Source organism: Ranitomeya variabilis, chromosome 3 (genome assembly GCF_051348905.1).
Source record: "Ranitomeya variabilis isolate aRanVar5 chromosome 3, aRanVar5.hap1, whole genome shotgun sequence".
Lineage (NCBI taxonomy): Eukaryota > Metazoa > Chordata > Amphibia > Anura > Dendrobatidae > Ranitomeya > Ranitomeya variabilis.
This window is the reverse complement of record NC_135234.1, coordinates 116,365,275-116,386,812: the sequence shown is the minus strand read 5'-3', so window position 1 is coordinate 116,386,812 and position 21,538 is coordinate 116,365,275. Positions and strand designations below refer to the sequence as shown.

At 41.7% G+C, this 21,538-nt stretch overlaps 2 long non-coding RNA genes across 2 annotated transcripts in view; one reads left to right on the top strand and one right to left on the bottom strand.

Moving 5' to 3' along the window:
- The window catches only part of LOC143815421 (uncharacterized), a 65,236-nt gene that overhangs the window by 42,245 nt on the left and 1,453 nt on the right, over positions 1 to 21,538 (top strand). The window contains exon 2 of the long non-coding RNA XR_013223747.1: positions 20,188 to 20,248. This is a non-coding gene — a long non-coding RNA (uncharacterized LOC143815421). The remainder of the gene's footprint in view (positions 1 to 20,187; positions 20,249 to 21,538) is intronic.
- Positions 6,440 to 10,255, bottom strand: LOC143815418 (uncharacterized). Its single transcript, XR_013223746.1, has 3 exons — positions 10,169 to 10,255; positions 8,290 to 8,420; positions 6,440 to 7,246 (listed from the first exon to the last, which is right to left on the bottom strand). It is a non-coding gene; the product is annotated as an uncharacterized LOC143815418 (long non-coding RNA).

The following is a 21,538-nucleotide window of genomic DNA, read 5'->3' as shown; positions in this document are numbered from 1 at the left end:
GCAAATGGAATAGACAACAGATGGAAATTATTAGCAATTATCAAGACACTCAATAAAGGAGTGGTTCTGCAGGTGGGAACCACAGACCACATCTCAGTATCAATGCTTTCTGGCTGATGTTTTGTTCACTTTTGAATGTTGGTTGTACTTTCACACTCGTGGTAGCATGAGACGGACTCTACAACCCACACAAATGGCTCAGGTAGTGCAGATCATCCAGGATGGCACATCAATGCGAGCTGTGTCAAGAAGGTTTGCTTTGTCTGTCAGCATAGTGTCCAGAGGCTGGAGGCGCTACCAGGAGACAGGCCAGTACACCAGGAGATGTGGAGGAGGCCGTAGGAGGGCAACAACCCAGCAGCAGGACCGCTACCTCAGCCTTTGTGCAAGGAGGAACAGGAGGAGCACTGCCAGAGCCCTACAAAATGACCTCCAGCAGGCCACAAATGTGCATGTTTTTGCACAAATGGTTAGAAACTAACTCCATGAGGATAGTCTGAGTACCCGACGTCCACAGATGGGGGTTGTGCTCACAGCCCAACACCGTGCAGGAGGCTTGGCATTTGCCACAGAACACCAGGATTGGCAAATTCGCCACTGGCGCCCTGTGCTCTTCACAGTTGAAAGCAGGTTCACACTAAGCACATTTGACAGACATGACAGAGTCTGGAGACGCTGTGGAGATGGATCTGCTGTCTGCAACATCCTTCGACATGACTGGTTTGGCAGTGGGTCTGTAATGGTGTGGGGTGGCATTTCTTTGGAGGGCCACACAGCCCTCCATGTGCTTGCCAGAGGTAGCCTGACTGCCATTAGGTACCAAGATGAGATCTTCAGACCCCTTGTGAGACCATATAATGGTGCAGTTGGCCCTGGGTTCCTCCTAATGCAGGACAATGCCAGACCTCATGTGGCTGGAGTGTGTCAGCAGTTCCTGCAAGATGAAGGCATTGAAGCTATGGACTGGCTCGCCTGTTCCCTAGACCTGAATTTGATTGAACACACCTGGGACAACATGTCTCGCACCATCCACCAATGTCACGTTGCACCATAGACTGTCTAGGAGTTGGTGTGTAACAACCCTGCCGGCATCACTGCATGGCCTTCCATTCCCCACCTGCCTGTTACATCAACTCACTCACCCAGTGCCATGCTGTGAGATCTGTCTGCTGCCGGCTCCATGCCATGTGCTTCATGGCGGCTTGCTCTGTGTACACTTCCTGGCTGTGTGCATAGGGGGGCAGCGCCAGCCACTCCGGATTCTTATTGAAACTGTGTGCACCTCCCTGGGGTGTTCCTGGCCAATAGCCTTGAGGCCTCTGATACTTAAGGCAGCCTCACCCATTGGAGGATGCCTGAGCAAACTATTCCCCTCAGTTAGCATTTGCTATTGAGCTGCCAGGTCGTGTCTGTTTCCTGTCTCAGAGGGCTGCAATACTGCAGGCCTTCATCTGTGTTCTGTTTGTGTATCCGTGTCCGTTCCTGTCTGAACTCTGGTCTATGTCCGTTCCTGTTCCTTCTTTGTCATTTATCATTTCCCACTCTGCTGTGTGTACCTCCACCTTATCTCTCTGCTCTGCTTGCCACTATCAGTGGTTCTGCATCTCTCTGCTCTGTTCTGCCACAACCTGTGGTTCTGTGCTTCTCAGCTTTCCTTGCCACAACCTGTGGTTCTGCACTCTTTTGCTCTTGGCGTTACCTCCTGCGGTTCTGGCTCTTGGTTCCGCCTCCAGCGTCTCCGCTCTTGGTTCTGCCTCCAACGTCTCTGCTCTTGGCTCCGCCTCCAGCGTCTCCGCTCTTGGCTCCGCCTCCAGCGTCTCCACTCTTGGCTCCGCCTCCAGCATCTCTGCTCTTGGCTCCGCCTCCAGCGTTTCCGCTCTTGGCTCCGCCTCCTGCAGCTCCGTCCTTGGCTCTGCCTTCTCCTTCTCTACTCTCTGCTCTGCCTTCTCTGCTCATAGCTCTGCCTTCTCCTTCTCTACTCTTAGCTCTACCTCCTGCTCTTACTCCGCCTCCTGTGATTCTGCTTTGCTTCCACTCTTGCTCTATCTTTATTCTGCAACTTGCCGTACTGGTCTCTACCTGTTTCTTTATGTTCTCCAGTCTGAACAGGTTCTTACCTGTTTCCATACAACCATCTGAATACCAGTTCCTACCAGAGTATCAGTCCTGTCTGCCAGTGCCAGCCGTGCCCGCCTGTCTGCCTGAGTGCCAGCCGCGCCCGTCTGCCTGCCTGTATCTCCGTCAAGCCAGTCCGCCCGTCTGGGCCTCTGCCAAACCCATCTGTCAGCCAGTGCCACAACCGTGCCTGCCTGTGTCTTGTCCCTGGAGGGATCAGCATCCACAGCCGACTCCACCCTGGAGTGGTACCTGGTAGCTTCCTATTGCACAAGTCTGTCCTCACCATCAGAGGCTCCAGTGAACACCTAGGAAGCTACTTAGTTACGCCCCTTCCAGGGAAGTTCGGTCTGTGGTCCAGTGGGGCAACACCCCCAGGCGCCCGCGCCAACCAGTCTCGGCGCGTGCGTTACATGGTGGATGCTTTAGTCCAGGTCTGGGAGGAGATCCTTCAGGAGCCCATCCGCCGCCTCATCAGGAGCATGCCCAGGCATTGTAGGGAGGTCATACAGGCACGTGGAGGTCACACACACTACTGATTATCATTTCCTTGTCTTGAGGCATTTCCACAGAAGTTGGATCAGCCTGTAACTTCATTTTCCACTTTGATTTTGAGCATCATTCCAACTCTAGACCTCCGTGGGATATTAGTTGTGATTTACGTTGATCATTTTTAGGTTTTATTGTTCTAAACACATTCCACTATGTAATGAATAAAGATTTACAACTGGAATATTTCATTCAGTGATATCTAGGATGTGGGATTTTAGTGTTCCCTTTATTTTTTTGAGCAGTGTTATATCCTTTAATTAGCCCTTACAGTAATATTATCCCACATTCTGGACCCCACGTGCCCTACCATTCTGCCTCATGTCTCTCCATACTTCCCTCATGTCTCTCCAAATTGCCTCCATAGTCATCCCTAATTGTATAATGTACCCCATAGTTATATATAGCAGTATAATGCAATCCCATAGTAGTATAATGTACCCCATAGTCATATATAGTATAATGCACCCACATAGTGGTATAATGCACCCCCATAGCAGTATAATGCAGCCCCATAGCAGTATAATGCACCTTATAGTAAAATGCACCCCCAAAATACAATGCACCCCCATAGCAGTATAATACACCCCATAGTATAATGCAGCCCCATAACAGTATATTGCAGCCCCATAGAAGTATAATGCAACCTATAGTATAATGCACCCCAATAGTATAATGCACCCCCATATAATGCATCTCCATGGCAGTATAATGCACCCCATAGTAGTATAATGCACCCTTATAGCAGTATAATGCACACTTATAGCAGTGTAAAGCACCCCCATAGAAGTATAATGCAGCCCCTTTCTCTCCCCCACCCCCATAGTAGTATAATGTGCCCCATACCGTGGCATTACAAAATAAAAGGTTTCTCCTTACCAGGCCAAGCTCCAGCGGCAACCTCTTCTCCAATTCAGATGAGGCGCACAGCGTCGTTCCTGCTTATGACAGTGACGTCATACATCGGCGACATGTGCTCTGACATCAGCTGCCGGTCTGTGATTGGCTGGTGACTGTTAAATGTTGCCATGCGAGAGGAATCTACTGCATGGCAACAGATTTTAACTGATTGTGAGTCGGAGGGTGCGTGATCAGGTACTGAGTCTGCAGAATCCTGCCGCTTGGGCCCAGTGAGCTCATCGGTCCCCATATGCCAGTAAGGGCAGTAATGCCCTGATGGCTGCCCTGATCATGATCAGCAGCTCCCAACTCAACACAATTTCCCCACAATGCCTCTTACACAGTATGATGTCCCCACTAAGGCTGTCACACAACATGATGTCCCCAAGTACTGACTTAAAAAAAACGTACTTTTCCATGTTCAACCGCTGCTCCTGATTGTGCACTGAGTACACTGAGGCTCTGTACAGCGGGCACAATGTAGTGACGTCATCACACCTGCTCAGCGCACAGGCTCAATGGTGGAAAAGGGAACTAATGGTTAAAGATACCTGTGAAATTAAGATGCCTTGTAGAGGACACCACAGTTTCCATGGCTTTGGCTGTGGGTTGCACAAGAACAGCCTAAGGGCTAGATGTGGCCCACAGGCCGCACTTTGCCCAGATCTGATCTAGACTATTAACAGTGGCTTTCTACCCTCCAACAACTCACACGATTTTCTCTGGCCTTTTGTCCAACAGATAATCAGGTGCAACTGCAGCAAATGTGCCTGAAACACTTCTCCATCATAGTGAACAGCTTTGGAGCTGTATTGTTTTGTGCTGCCCAGCTCCTCACAAAGAGAATCCTACACTGTGTTACCACTAGCTAAACTTTACAGCTCCCTACCAGAATGGCCCATTGCTTTGCTCTGAATTCAACTCCTCTTTCTGTCCAATTATATTGAGTAAAGGCTTAGGCATATGTCCCTGCAAATAGGTCCAATCGTGGACCACAATGCATGGACAGGTCTCGAGGCTGTCACGCTCAGGCCAGAAGACCAGAAACAGAACCATTCTTGTTCATTGTCTAGGTCAGGTTACAGCTCATCCACATGTCAGTGAATACCAGGAACATCTCATAAATGAGAGGTTCTATTTCTGGGAAAAAAAGTCCAAACTCTTTCTTTACCGTGCTCAATACTAATCACTAAATATTTCCTGTTTTATAAGATTTTTAAATGACTGCAGTATGCAATCTCTGCCAGCGTATGTACAGTCCTGTTAACAGGAAAAATAATTCAGTGTGGCAGTCTTGTCACAGCCATAAAATTACATAGTAGGCAAACAATAGTGATGTGCACCATGATGAAATAGGACAGATAATAGAGTGGCTTATTAGGCGACACAAATTTGGCTTAGGGGTGCATAAAATAAATTCCGATCTTGTACTCTAATATTGCTATCAGCTACAGTCTAATCTGTGTTTTGCCTGAGCTACAATGTGCACACATCAAAGTTTCCACTTAGCTGATGCAGGCAGAAGTGCAACCTACTTAGTATTTTGCTTATGCCATTATTTTTTTGGCTGCACTGTTAACCACTTACCCACTGAGCTGTGTTGATAGCTGGCCATCACTTCCTAGTGGTGTATTGGTTAGAATAAAATTTGTCAGTTTCTGGTTTTGTATTTCTTCAACAAAAATATTTGCATCTATTTTTCCACCATCAAAAAAAAGGAAAATGTTGGTTGTTTGCTTGGTCAGTAATGATTTAATTCATTAAACAATTGTGTTTAGGCAGTGAATCCTATAAGTTGCTTTAAACTATAGCAACACAGAAGAGACTTATTCCATATTTTAAATTCCTTTGTTTACTGTGGTGTAGTAATAGAAAATCTATTAATCTTTTTAATCATTTTTATTTACTACTAGCAGTCATAAAAACAGTTTTTGCAGAGATGTATTGTAGTTTTGCTATGTTAACCAAAAAATAAATAAAAAAGCTCAATGCTTTCATGTTAAGCACAAATTTGTCTTTGTAAACCTTGCAATTTCTATGCTGAACTTCCCATATGCCATACAATTGCATATGTCATCCATTGACTCATTTTGAAAGAGCAAAAATGGTCTACCATGTAAAATACATATTTGTTGATGTAAAAAGAAGAAGAAAGTGACACTACTGCTCACGTAAATTTACCGCTATACACTTTCAGGTTAAATAAAATACGAATCAAAGCTAATGTTCCCATAACTGCCACATATAATGTATAAGGCTTATAAGGAATCACCCATATTTTATTAATTTTTATCAGTTTCCATATGAAATATAAAATGTTACTTGCTTAACTAACAAGAGGTTCTCCGCTTTAGTCCAGACTCTTCTTAAACAAATCTTTAACGACAATGCATTATAGTCTTTCTTGGATTTTCCAACAATATAAAGTGAACCAGCCAAATAGAAAATACTATCCAGTGTGCTTTGTACTTTCTTCATTTGTAGGCTATGAAGTCAAGTGAGCTGTCCAGACAGCTTTCTGTGTATGCACACTTATATAAGAATGGCTGACAACCACGAAAAAAAGAACCGCCCACTTGGCTGAGAGCAGGGATTCATTTGCATGCAGATTGGACTGCATTTGAAATTTGACAGGTTTCCTTTAATGAACTATCACCTCAGACTAAATTCTACAGTTCCTGTAAGCAACATTAAGAAAAAGAGCTTTATTAGGATAGTTTTATGCACAATTTGAACTTTATTTTTTTTTATATTTTTTAAATGATAATGCTATAAAAAGGTTTACAACAAATTAATGTTATCTTAATAACCCGAAAAAATACAGTTATTCCTGTTGAAAAAAAACAACAAAAAAAAAAACAACAAAACCTTGAAATAGACAGAGAGCCAATGCACTTAACGTTTATTGGGGACAAAAAATCAACATAATCAAAATTGCAAGTAAAGTGTAATGAAATAAAATGGTTTCAAAATCTTCTATGTCTATGACACATTCTTTAAATGAAGGAGATTCTTCTTTGTCTGTTTTCCAGGTGACGTCTAGTAGTGCCCAGTACACTTATCCATAAAGTAGGAAACACTACAGCGTTCAGTCCTGTCTAGTAGTGCTTTCTACTTTATGGGTAACTGCACTGTATGTCAGTCTTCATATTCGGCCAGATTGTGTCTTCCCTCAGTTGATGTCGGATTTTAGTGTTTTATAACAGTTTAGATGGCTTTGAAAATCCCTTTGCATAAAACATTTCTACATTAAAAAAATCATTATCTCAACATTCAAGAAAAAAAGCGTAAACAAAATTTGCACAGAAAATGATATAGAATGTGTACAGTGCAACCTCCAAACACAGTCTAGATCACTGTCTACTTTAATGTACGAGACAAATTATATTACATACATGTCATGAAATCAATGTTACAGTAGTCAATATATGGAAGGGGTTTCCACCGGGTGTCCTCCATTTCTGTAGATGTCTTGTAGCGTCCAGTACACTCATCCATAAAGTAGGAAACACTACAGCGTTAAGGCATGTCTAGTAGTGCTTTCTACTTTATGGATGGCTGCACTGTATTTTCATACTTCTATTTCTTCATATGGTGTTTCCAAGATGGCTGATATGGTGATCCTTTCCAATCAGATAACACTTACCAAAGGAAAGATAGTATTGCCAGAGTTGGATATGTCCTGCAGAAAAACAAAAATAAATCAGAACTGTTACGTCCAGTTTATGTAGCTTGAATGTTCACATTGCATAAGTCTTACAAAAGCGAAATTTGTAATAAAATATGTCAGTTGTACATGAAAATAAAATCAATTAGATAAATCAAGCAATATCGTAATTAATAATGTGATCCGCTTTGCCATATTAGGCACATGAATTAAATCCGCCATGTTGTTGACTTTCCTCTCTCCCCATCTCACAAAAAGTTTTATAAAATAAGGCAATACTTAATATTGTAGGCTCTAATCAAAACTATTTTGATCCAAGGCCCTTTTCATTGAGCTAGTGCAGCAATTTATGAAGGAGTAATCGGATTTGCTGGTGTCTGTGGGGTTGTCAGACTACGTCAGCATTTCTTCTCAGGGGGAAATCAATAGACTAGCCAGCCTGGATTTGTTCCTAGGCGTTTATCATGTCTGGTCTCAAGATATCTGAAGCAGGAGGAATCTGATGACAGACAGTAACTTTCTCCTCCAATATGCTTATCTATTTTTGTGAGCACTAAATTATGTTAGAGAAAAATTGCTAAATGTTTATAGCATCAGAACTCTGGATGCCGAAAAATGATGCTGAAAGCTGCAGGGAAAAGTTACATTTTTAATATAAGGAAGAAAAAAATTGTACATTAAATTTTTCTAGTACATTTTGGTGGAACTACATAATCTTTGTAACTGTGTTTAAGCAAAAAAAAGTCTATAGATAGGAAAATATTGAAGAATTTAGGTTTATTGCTTCCCTAACAAAATACATTAATAAAAGTTACAGCATGAAAATCTTCAAATATATAAAAGAAGAGTACATTTAGGCTTTTGATGGTAGAGCAGGTTTTAAAGTATTTCTGATAAGATGAATTTGCTTTGTGAACATTAAAAAAAATTATTGTAAACTCAAATTTAGTCTGGAATAATTGTGCCCTCTTTTCTTATGAACATTTAAAGTTACTCTATGCTTTCCTGCCCCCGTTGTGCAACAGGTGTAAAGTTCCCAAAGCAGGCCACTTGTGTACCTCTAGTTTTTGAAGCCACATGTACATTACCCAGGTGGCATCTTCAACGGTTGTAGACTTCCTGAGCAGCTGAAATAAAAGTTCCATCAGCGATCTGCATCGTTAATCCTTTAAGTCAGTTAGTCCGCACCCTATAAGTGAAGAGAAGCTTAGCCTGTGTATCAGTTTGTCAGATCACTACCTCCCGCCAAACGGGGTTTCACTTCTGTTTTTTTTTTTTCCCTCTGACTCACACAAGTCCTTATTTATGAAGCTTGTATCTTCAGCTAGAACAGTGCAAGACAGGAAATGGTGGCCATTTAATACACGCCATAAAACAACAGTTTGCTGTATAGGCTTCAGACTACCTATGACATATTAGGTCATTAGTCATTTTTATTGGCATAACAATTAATATAATGCAGATTTAAAAAGTAATATCCTAATCTATGTAATGACAAAGTGAAATCTTTATGCTAAAGTTGTATTGACGATACGGGTATCACACCTTCACTAAAGGAATGTACGAGCTGTAAGGAAGAATGTACAAGGACGTCCGTCGCTTATTTGTACCATTAAAATAAGGGCTTATTTGTTTCACTAAAATATTGCAATTCCCTCTGCCTGAAGCATGTAATTATGTGTATTGCCAGCTACCAGTAGTCTCATGATACAGTCTCATGATACAGATTATCACTAGCGATTAATAATTTGTATTGCTCGATTTAAAAAAAATCTATATTTTATAAGAATGGACTCTGACTCATTAAAAGTAATGCAATATAATTAATACAAAGCATCCAAACAGGGCAAAGATTATAAAAATAATTTTACCATAGACTCTATTATAGAAAAGTAATGTTTCAGAGGCATGTTACAGTTACAAGGTTTACAAGTATTAGTCATCCCTACATATTAAATAAAGGAGGCATGTCCAAGTAGATATTAATGTGTGTTATAACTGTTAGCGAACTACAACAAATAAATAAGTTGGCTGACAGTTGTCATCCCCAATTCTTTAATTTGGGGATTTAACTTTGCTGAACTTAACTACCATATTGGGGCAGTAAAAGGAAGAGGCCTTATACACCACTAATCTCCAGGGCAATAAAAAAAACATCCATCTTTTCCCCCAAACATAAGTCCTTTGCTAAGAGTGCTATGGGCACTAGATTGGCCGTGAGTTTTACCAACTTTGTACCAAATCCACTGAGAGACAATGGGGAATTTTAGTTTGCTAAAGTAAACTCTTGGTTTGTATCACACAAATTATTACGTTTCTGACACCACTATTTAAGGAACTTTCTGAAGTTTGTGTGTGTGGTTGTCTGCTACTTAATCTTAATATTTCATTAAGGAAGTTGCATTGTGATGCCAAATAACCCATTGCGCTTAGTAGATTATACTATTTTATAATGTGTCAGGGACAATGCATATTGTTTAAAAAATATTAAAAAACAAAACACAGCTTAGAAAGTAGTTTTTGTTTTGCAATATTAGTTTTCAGCTTCTTTAATGCATCAAAAATATAAATATTTTCCCTTGAACTTTAAAATGTCAAGTCATCCAGCAAGTGTATTTTACAGATCATGATCATGAGACGAGAGCTTCTTTTTTTTTAAGAGGACGCTCTAACGAAACAGGAAGAACAGATGATTAGTTACCTAATTGTTCCTAAAGCAATGCAACACATCTCAGTTCTAAGATCTAAACTGCAGCGCCAACTTTCACTAGCAACATTTTTACTTGATATGTCGATTTAATATATAGATTCCATCACATTTAAATTAGGCAAGTTCTTATTTAAAGAAAAAAACAAAACTATAACCGAGCTATCAAATGTGCATAATGGTAACATATTAAGTTACCCGTTGTTCACCACCCCTATACATGCACTTACTGTTCACTGCTTCGGTTGCAGGGGGTGCTCCGTCATAATCCAGTGCAGCTTCAGCTTTGCCTTCACTGGGGACCGATGGGTAAAAGGATGGAAAGCAGGCCAACCTCCCCTTTTAACCTTTCCCAATGGCCAACGTCATTAACCACAGATAGAGGAACTAGATCTAACTCCACCCATTCACCATACAGCGAAACGTTAATGTCTGAAGAGGGGCCGCTGTGTGTCGCAAGTGATGTCTTAAAGGAATGACACAATCAAAAATATATATCACAAAAAAGTTATATATACAGTATATATATAAAGTAAGATCTGGAAACGTAGAGAAATGTAGTCGTAGATTTAGAGGAACTCATCCAAAAACCCTTTGGATACATGGGAGTTGTTTACTGTTCTATAGGATTACTTTCACCCAAAATAAAACATCTACTAAACATTAATACATGAGGACAATATGTACCGAAAATACTAGCTACAAAACGCACCCAAGTGCTGAACACTACAAACATCCAAGATTATAAAAGCTTTCTGTCCCTGGCTTAGAAGGAAAGCCAAAAGGAAACTAGGCCTGAATAATCCATTGCACAACCTGGCCTACATAGGTGTCTAGTACTAGTACAACATATGGCGTACACAAGACAAGGGAACAAAATTCCAGCTTTTTACGCAAAGCCTAAAAGCAAACTAATATTTACTTCCTTGTGGGGAAACTCCGTTGACTGCCAGTTCAAGCTGAGCCCCATCCTTTATTCATCTCTGATGTGACACAATGTAGAGATAATTATCAAACCCAACCCATGCAAAAGGAAGAAGGATCCAAGACGGCATGCAAAGACCTGAAGATGAAGAAATGGCAGCTCTATATACATAGGACATTTAGGTGTGCAATAGGGGGAAGGATTACAGTGACAGTCAGCAGTTGTACATGGAAGCTGCTAAAGATACAACTTATCTCCTCGAGCAGCCTCCTCCACAACTTGCTGTGGTTTGCATTCACAGCACAGTGGAGCAATGTGGGGGGTGGATGAACACAATACGGTCAGGACACAGGACCCTAATAACTACAAAAACACTTTGTATACAGCAAATACACAATGGATAGCAAATTTACTGTTTCTTAATAGAACTGGCCAAGTAGTGAAGGATGTGTACTCAGTACGTTCCATATTCATCCTGTGTTTAGGATGTGCTTCTAAAGTGGTGGCACCTGGCATCTTTCAGGTTAAATATATCTGTTCAAGTTTGCAAAATGTGATGAAAATAAATGGCAGGTGAATGGTGGGAGGTCAGTGACTAGGTTCTCCTTCTTGTCTGCTGAGGGGTTTAGAGAAGGGCAAACAAAAGTGCTACAACACCAATATTTCCACTGAAGCAAGGTAGAAAGTAAAGTATGATTGTAAGCCGGTGAGCAGGACCCTCTTTAGTCTTGGAAATTGTAGAATGTGTCTTATTTTTCTCTACATGTTCCTCCTGACTTGCAAAAGCGCTGCAGAATATGTTGGCGCTATAGAAGTAAATTATTGGAATCAAACATAAACTACCTCATTGGGAATAGGGTAGAAAAAAAACAAGAAAAAAATGTAAAAGAAAGAAAGAGATATCCATAGGAAACCTAAAACCTTATGCACATAATTTAGACTGTCAAAGACTTACAGAACTTCAGTAAGTAATTCAATTACTTTTCTAATTTTATGCCACCAAAATGAATGTTTTAGTCCTTCCAGTACCTTGTTCAGCGACACGGGTGGACATGTGTGTAATGGAGTGGCTAACTCATATTATAGATTGTGTCAGTATTTTGTTTTGCAAGTTATTAAATCATAATTTTCCTTTCACCTAAAACCTGTAGAAAAGCATGAGCTTTTTACCCTCATGCTAAACATTTTAAATTGCATTTTAGAGCACATATTAGTCCAATATGTCCAGGAATAGTCCTGAATCCCATTCTTGTCATCCGTTTTATAATTAGTCAGTTAGTGTTCAACAGCATTCTGCCAGCATTATAGGTGCTGGAATTACATTTCCCTCACTTTGCAGGATGTCTGGAAGTGAAAGTCTACCCTTCTGTTTTGTTTGTATGTATGTTGACATACAGGAGAGCAGGAGTAGAGACACAATGGAACTTTCACGCTTTCGGTTTCTCTGCTGCTAGAGTGGATTACAATTAAAAATATGCAATTAGACAGAAGGGAGCTCCCTAGTCACAGGCACGTTGGAGAAGTTTTGCAAGGGTAATAATTTTTAAATAAAGTGAATTGCAGATTGTTCATTTAGTACATTATGAAATTATTAAATGATACTTTATAGAGGTATTTCATTTGGAAAAAAATATCACCATCTTGTGGCTAGGTGATAACTGCTGGATTGGTGGATGTCCAACCACCGGACCCCCACTGATCACTAGAACTTTTCACTGTTACAATGTAGCAGCAATGTGCATACTCGCCTGCAGCACTATTCACTCTATGGAATTGCTGGAGAAAGCCATATTACAGCGCTCCAGCAATGGAAAAAAGCTTCTATACTTAATGAATTTAGGAACCAGCCATTGTCGTGTTAAAAAAAGAAAAAAGTTCAAATTTCCGGCTGCTTTCAACCTTATGCCAGAGCAACACTACCGTAGAATACGACCGAGTGCTATGTGAGAAAACATTGCATAGCACTCGGGCCAGTGTTAACCTATGGGGCAGCTCGCATTTATTTTCTCAGCTGTATTCGGCGTGCGTGTAAAGTCGCAGAATGCTGTGATTGTCACCGAGACTCGTCAATGCAAGCCTATGAGTGCGAGAAAAAAAATCGCACAGCACTCGGACCATGCGAGTGCTGTCTTATTTTTTTACGTACTGTTGTCCTTTGAAAAGCCGGCAATTCATCTATATTCTATTCAGATATATACACATAGAATACATAGATATATAGATGTCAGTGACACACGCATATATATGTATATATATTACATAGATAGAAGAAAAGCCGGCAATTCAGCAGCTGCGTAGTGTAAAATCACAGTAGGAGCCAACAGGATGGAAGAGATGGATTATGTACAGTAAATACAAATAGAATAGGTAGCTATATAGATGTTAGTGACAGATTAGTGCAGTGTGTGTGCAGCTTACTGTACATGTATTTAATTAATGAAAGATAATTTTCCTGAAAAAATGGCGCGAGCTCCAGCTTAATTTTCGTAACCTGCAGAGGGAAAGCAGATGGCTGGGAGCCGATGTTTATAGCCTGGGAAGGGGGTAATACCCATGGAGCTTCCCAGGCTATTAATATCAGCTCACAACTGTATAGTTAGCCTTTACTGGTTATTAAAATGGGGACCCGAAAAAAAATGATGTATGGTCCCCCAATAATTAATCACCAACAAAGGCTATGCAGACAGCTGCGGACTGATATTATTAGCCTAGAAAGGGGCCATGGATACTGACCTTTCCCCTGGCTAAAAACATGAGCTCTCAGCCATCGCAGAAATGGCGCATTTCTAAGATGCGCCAATTCTGGCACTTAGCCTTGCTTTTCCACTTACCCTATAGAGGTGGCAAGTGGGGTGATAGTTGCCCCAAGGTTAGTAATGGAGAGGCATCAATAAGACAACTCCATTACAGTTGTGAGCTGATATTAATAGCGTGAGAAGCTCCATGGGTATTACCCCATTCCCAGGCTTTAAACATCGGCTCACAGCCATCAGCTTTCCCTCTGCTGGTTACGAAAATTATGCTGGAGCCCATGCCATTTTTTTCTGAAAAATTATCTTTTATTAAATAAATACATGTACAGCAAGCTGCACACACTGTACTACTGTATGTAATCCATCTCTTCTATCCTGTCGACTCCTGCAGTGATTTTACAGTACGCGGCTGCTGAATTGCCGGCTTTTCTTCTATCTATGTATGTCATATACAGCTCTGGCAAAAATTAAGAGACCAATGCAAAATTTTCAGTTTGTATGATTTTTCTCTTTATACAGGGTTGGACTGGGGTGTCTGGGGACCACCAGGAGAATGGACTCCAGGGGCCCACCCTACAGCTATATGCAAATATTTGTTAGTAGTTATCCTGATTATAGTGGAGCATTGACTGTAAAACACAAGCAGCTCCTGCACATCTACTGTGCGCCCCCATAACTGGGATTTAGAATTACGGTAATTTACATTAATGGGGTTCTTTGGTTAAAACAAGTTATCACTGATCCATGGGCTCCACAGGATAGGTAAGCACTTAGGTCGGACTATTAGAAACTGCACTGATCGGAACAATGAGGAAGTTTTATCGTTGATAGGACACTTATCCCCATTTTAAAATGGAGCGTCAGGTGGGATGTCTGACCGCCACTCCATTCATTCTCTTTGGGGCTTCCAGAAAAAAACAAGTTTAGCTGCTGAGGGAATGAATGGATCAGTGGTCAAGTCGGACATGCTCTCCAGTCTAATGGGGATAAAAAGTTCCACATTCTGCCGATTGGGTCCAAGTAGTCAGACCCCACCAATCAGCACGTTATCACTTATCCTGTGGAGAGGTGATTACTTTTTTCACAGGCAACCCCCTGTAAGTGCATCTCCGCTGCTGTGTAAATAGTATTTATTCTCTAATGGAAATAAAGAATCCTCTCCTAATTAATATCAGAGAGAACAAATGACCGCCATACACAACACAATCCACTATACCAAGACCAATAATACCACATACAGGAAGAAATACCACCACACCATGACTAGACCACATAGTGACCGAATAATACAACATACAAGGGACAAATACTGCCACACCGTTGACCAGACCACATAGTTAATTTGCATTTTATTGAAATAAGAATTTGATACAATAGAAAAACAGAACTTAAAGTGAACCTGTCAGTAGATGTCAGGTCGGCGCCGTTATATTGATTAAAATACCTTGGTTGCTGAAATCCGTCTTGTAGTTGTTGTGTAATCTGTATTTGCAGTTTTCAGTTAATGATATGCTTGCGCTTTGGGGCGGCCTGTGGGCAGAGCTTTAAGTTGTGCTCTGCTTACAAATGCATCTGCATGGCTTAAAACAAGTCACTGCTCCTTCAATGACCTGCCCTCTATTTTATATAATGCAAAAATATTGTTGGCGTAGAAGAAAAATTATACTTCAGCAAAATGGTGGCAGCTGCGCAGTAGCATCTATCGCTTACTGGTAGATGCTACTGGGCAAGCGCCGCCGATGTCTTTTTGCTGCAGCCAAATTTTTTTTTTCTTCCAGGAAAATGGCGCCCATGGCGGTGCATGCGCAGTAGCATCTATTGTTTGCCAACAGATGCTAATGCATAAGCGCTGGCTCCATTTTGCTGCAGTTAATTTTTTTCTCTCAAATGCGGTAGCGGCGGCAGCATTTAGCTGAAGAGAAAAAAATTGGCTTCAGCAAAATGGCGCCAGTGGTGGTGCTTGCTCAGTAGCATCTATCGGCAAGCGATAGATGCCATAGCGCACGGGCCATCACCATTTAGCTCAAGTAAAAAAAAATTCTAAGCTAGCAATATTCTATTCATTATGTAAAATAACGGGCAGGTCAGTGATGGATCAGTGAATTGTCATAAGCCCGTAAAGCTATATATGCAAGCAGAGCACCACATAAAGCCCCGCCCACAGTCGCCCCACAGCCCCACCCCAGAGCACGAGAATCTCATTAACTGAAAACTGCAAATACAGATTAAACAATAACCACAAGACGGATTTCATCAACCAAGGTATCATGTTAATCAGTGTAATGGCGCCGACCTGACAGTATCTGTAGGCTACTTAGCAAATTCATGTTAACAGGTTCGCTTTACTAATTGGTATAGAAACCTTTGTTTGAAATTACAGAGGTCAGATGTTTCTTGTAGTTCTTGACCAAGTTTGCACGCCATGCAACAGGGATTTTTTTCCCACTCTTCCATACAGATCTTTTCCAGATCTTTAAGGTTTCGGGGCTGACGCTGGGCAACATTGAGTTTCAGCTCCCTTAAAAGATTTTCTATTGGGTTCAGGTCTGGAGACTGGCTCGGCCACTCCATGACCTTGAACTGTTTCTTACGGAGTCACTCCTTAGTTGCCCTGGCTGAGTGTTTCAGGTCATTATAATGCTGGAAGATCCTGCCACGACCCATCTTCAGTGCTTTAACTAACGGAAGGAGGTTGTTTGCCAAAATCTTGAGATACATGGCCCCATCCATCCTCCCTTCAATACGGTGCAGTCGTCCTATCCCCTTTGCAGAAAACCACCCCCAAAGTATGATCTTTCCCGTTCCACTCTCTGCTCATTCTCCTCGATCTTTCTGCAGCTTTCGACACTGTTGACCACCCTCTCCTACTCTCTAGGCTCCAGTCACTAGGCATTAAGGACACTGCTCTCTCCTGGTTCTCTTCCTATCTTTCTGAACGCTCCTTCAGTGTTCTGTTCTCCGGCTCCCCTTCATCTCCTCTTCCTCTCACTGTCGGGGTACCTCAGGGCTCAGTCCTTGGCCCCCTTCTCTTCTCCCTCTACACGGCCCCAGTTGGACCGACCATCAGCAGATTTGGCTTTCAGTACCATCTTTATGCTGATGACACACAACTATACACGTCAGCCCATGACCTTACCCCCGCTGTACTACAGAACGCCACTGACTGTCTGTCTGCAGTCTCTAACATCATGTCCGCTCTCTATCTGAAACTCAACCTCTCCAAAACTGAACTTCTTCTGCTCCCGCCTTCTACTAGCCTCCCTAAATCTGACATCTCCCTCTCCGTGGGTGGCACCATAATAACGCCTAGGCAGCAGGCACGCTGTCTGGGTGTTATGTTTGACTCCGATCTCTCCTTCACCTCCCACATACAATCTCTTAATCTCTTGCCCGCTCGTGCCGCTTACACCTAAAGAACATCTCTAGAATATGCCCTTTTCTCACCATGGAGACAACAAAAACTCTCACTGTCGCCCTAATCCACTCCCGTCTGGACTACTGCAACTCTCTATTAATTGGCCTCCCCCTCTCGCGACTTTCCCCTCTTCAGTCTATCCTTAATGCAGCAGCTAGGGTCGTCCATCTGGCTAATCGTTACTCGGACGTGTCCGCTCTTCGCCAGTCGTTACACTGGCTGCCCATTCATTACAGGATACAATTCAAACTACTTGTTCTCACCCACAAAGCTCTCCACAGTGCAGCACCCCCTTACATCTCCTCCCTCATTTCTGTCTATCGGCCTAGCTGACCGCTGCGCTCTGCAAACGACTTTCGACTAACCTCTGCACTAATCCGTACCTCCCACTCCCGACTCCAAGACTTCTCCCGTGCTGCGCCAATCCTCTGGAATGCTCTACCCCAAGATATTAGGACCATCCACAACTTGCATAGTTTTAGGCGCTCGCTCAAAACTCATTTGTTCAGAGCGGCCTATCACGTTCCCTAATCAGTCATTTTAGGTTTGTGTTTGTGTAGCCCATTCACTATCTCCATCTACCCCCCACCCCCTGAAGATGGCTGGACCATCATTGTAAATACATCATTGTAAATACACACCTGTGCTTTGTATCTCGCCCACCTCATTGTAGATTGTAAGCTCTCACGAGCAGGGTCGTCTTATTTTGTCTTATTTTGCTTTATTACTGTATTGTTAACATTGTTACCTATGACTGTTGTGTTTGAAACTGTTAAACTGTAAAGCGCTGCGGAATATGTTGGCGCTATATAAATAAAGATTATTATTATTATTATTACCATGCTTCACGGTTGGTCCAGTGTTCTTGGGGCTGTACTCATCCTTCTTCTTCCTTCATACATGGTGAATGAAGTTGATATCAAAAAGTCTGACCACATGACCTTCTCCCATGCCTCCTCTGGATCATTGAGATGGTCATTGATGAACTTCAAACAGGCCTGGACATGTGCTTGCATGTTCAGGGGGACACTGTGTGCCCTGCAGAATTTTAATCCATGATGGCATAGTGTGTTACTAAAGGTAATGTTTGAGACATTGGTCCCAGTTCTCTTCATTTCTTCAGTTCAGTGACCAGGTCCTCCCATGTAGTACTGCGCTGATTCATGTCCTTTCTCAGAATCATCCTTACCCCACCAAGCTGCTTGCCTATTGCCCTGTAGCCCATCCCAGCCTTGTGCAGGTCTATCATTTTGTCTCTGGAGGCCTTAGACAGCTCTTTGGACTTGGCAATGGTGGAGAGGTTGTAGTGTGATTGATTGTGTGAACAGGTATCTTTTAAACAGGTAACAAGTTCAAACAGGTGGAATTAATATAGGTAATGTGGTCAGAGTAGGAGGACTTCTTAATGAAAAACTAACAGGTCTGTGAGAGCTAGAATTCTTGCTGGTTGATAGGTGATCAAATACAGGTCCTTCTCAAAAAATTAGCATATAGTGTTAAATTTCATTATTTACCATAATGTAATGATTACAATTAAACTTTCATATATTATAGATTCATTGTCCACCAACTGAAATTTGTCAGGTCTTTTATTGTTTTAATACTGATGATTTTGGCATACAACTCCTGATAACCCAAAAAACCTGTCTCAATAAATTAGCATATTTCACCCGTCCAATCAAATAAAAGTGTTTTTTAATAACAAACAAAAAAAAATCAAATAATAATGTTCAGTTATGCACTCAATACTTGGTCGGGAATCCTTTGGCAGAAATGACTGCTTCAATGCGGCGTGGCATGGAGGCAATCAGCCTGTGACACTGCTGAGATGTTATGGAGGCCCAGGATGCTTCAATAGCGGCCTTAAGCTCATCCAGAGTGTTGGGTCTTGCGTCTCTCAACTTTCTCTTCACAATATCCCACAGATTCTCTATGGGGTTCAGGTCAGGAGAGTTGGCAGGCCAATTGAGCACAGTAATACCATGGTCAGTAAACCATTTACCAGTGGTTTTGGCACTGTGAGCAGGTGCCAGGTCGTGCTGAAAAATGAAATCTTCATCTCCATAAAGCATTTCAGCCGATGGAAGCATGAAGTGCTCCAAAATCTCCTGATAGCTAGCTGCATTGACCCTGCCCTTGATGAAACACAGTGGACCAACACCAGCAGCTGACATGGCACCCCACACCATCACTGACTGTGGGTACTTGACACTGGACTTCAGGCATTTTGGCATTTCCTTCTCCCCAGTCTTCCTCCAGACTCTGGCACCTTGATTTCCGAATGACATGCAAAATTTGCTTTCATCAGAAAAAAGTACTTGGGACCACTTAGCAACAGTCCAGTGCTGCTTCTCTGTAGCCCAGGTCAGGCGCTTCTGCCGCTGTTTATGGTTCAAAAGTGGCTTTACCTGGGGAATGTGGCACCTGTAGCCCATTTCCTGCACACGCCTGTGCACGGTGGCTCTGGATGTTTCCACACCAGACTCAGTCTACTGCTTCCTCAGGTTCCCCAAGGTCTGGAATCGGTCCTTCTCCACAATCTTCCTCAGGGTCCGGTCACCTCTTCTCGTTGTACAGCGTTTTCTGCCACATTTTTGCCTTCCAACAGACTTACCATTGAGGTGCCTTGATACAGCACTCTGGGAACAGCCTATTTGTTGAGAAATTTCTTTCTGGGTCTTACCCTCTTGCTTGAGGGTGTCAATGATGGCCTTCTTGACATCTGTCAGGTCGCTAGTCTTACCCATGATGGGGGTTTTGAGTAATGAACCAGGCAGGGAGTTTTTAAAAGCCTCAGGTATCTTTTGCATGTGTTTAGAGTTAATTAGTTGATTCAGAAGATTAGGGTAATAGGTCGTTTAGAGAACCTTTTCTTGATATGCTAATTTATTGAGACAGGTTTTTTGGGTTATCAGGAGTTGTATGCCAAAATCATCAGTATTAAAACAATAAAAGACCTGACAAATTTCAGTTGGTGGATAATGAATCTATAATATATGAAAGTTTAATTGTAATCATTACATTATGGTAAATAATGAAATTTAACACTATATGCTAATTTTTTGAGAAGGACCTGTACTTATTTCATGCAATAAAATGAAATTTTAATTATTTGAATCATACAATGTGATTTTCGTATCTTTTTTTTTCTCCCAGATTCTGTCTCTCAGAGCTGAAGTGTACCTAAGAAGCAAAATTACAGACCTCTCCATTCTTTGTAGGTGGAAAAACTTGCAATATCGGCAGTGTATCAAATGCTTCTTTTCCCCACTGTATTATACTTTTCCTCTGATTGTTTCACTCCTGGTTTTCGCTTACAAATACTGATGTAAAAAAATCATCAAAACTGAACGTTTGAACGTGCGTTAGCATGAGTGGTTTCTTTATTTGTTATATTTGCTCCTGTGCTACTTCCACCATGTACCACTGTGGCCTGTTTGCCTTTTGAAGTGAACTATAACTTTAACCATTTATTGGTAAGGCCTTTTTTCATTGATGCGTGTGAAAGCACTCACAGGATATGTGCACATGACATCTTTTAAATTCGGGAGAACCTGCCAACTTTTTAAAGCAGTACACACTTCAGGAAGCACCTTTTCATTCAGCGTTTTTAAAACTCTGCTAAACTATTTTTTGCCTGTCTCTTTGAGCTCCCCGTTGACTTCTTTATTTAGTTTGTGGCACTTTCCAAGAGGAAAACTCCTGAAGGATGGTCAGGTGACTAGTTTTAACCACTTTGCGTCTTTTGAAACTTGAAGTGGTGAAAAGACTGAACACGTGAACAGCTTGTGTTTCTGACACAGAAATGCCTATGTTCATTCTTTTGAGTGTTTTTACAGGGCTTTTTCAGGAGGGTTTCAAAGTGGACCCACCTGAAAAAGACATTCAATATGAAAGGGATTGGAAATTCAGTGAGGCATATGTGGTAAAATTCAAAAACAGATGAAGTCACCAGCGGCACACTGACTAACACGTTTTGGCTAAGAAGCCTTATTCGTGGTAGCCATGAATAAGGCTCCTCAGCCGAAACGCGTTGGTAAGTGTTCTGCTGGTGACTCCATCTCTATTTTAAATTTTTTTCATTTTTGATGATAAAGTTTTTTTCTGAATTTTACCACATATGCCTCGCTGGATTTCCAATCCCTTAAATATTGAATGCTGAAGATCTTGCCTTGCTCCAGGCCATCCGCGCGGGACTTCTCATCTGAATTCCTACAACGTGGTGAGCTGACTTTTCTTTCTTATTTTTTCACCTGAAAAAGACGTTGCACCACATTCACACATCTGTGTGATCTTTATCTGTTTGGGAAACAGACTATTATTTTCTCAGTTGTAATTCTAAATGCATGTTTGTTTGTTTTTTTACTGAAGACACGTTTGTTCAAGGCCAACAAAAGTTGTAGTTTTTTTATTCAAATTGAACATTATTCAACGGATTCGTGAGACACAGAAAACAAAAGTATTACATAGATCCTCCTTGACTTGTATGGCCAAGTTCGATCTGCAA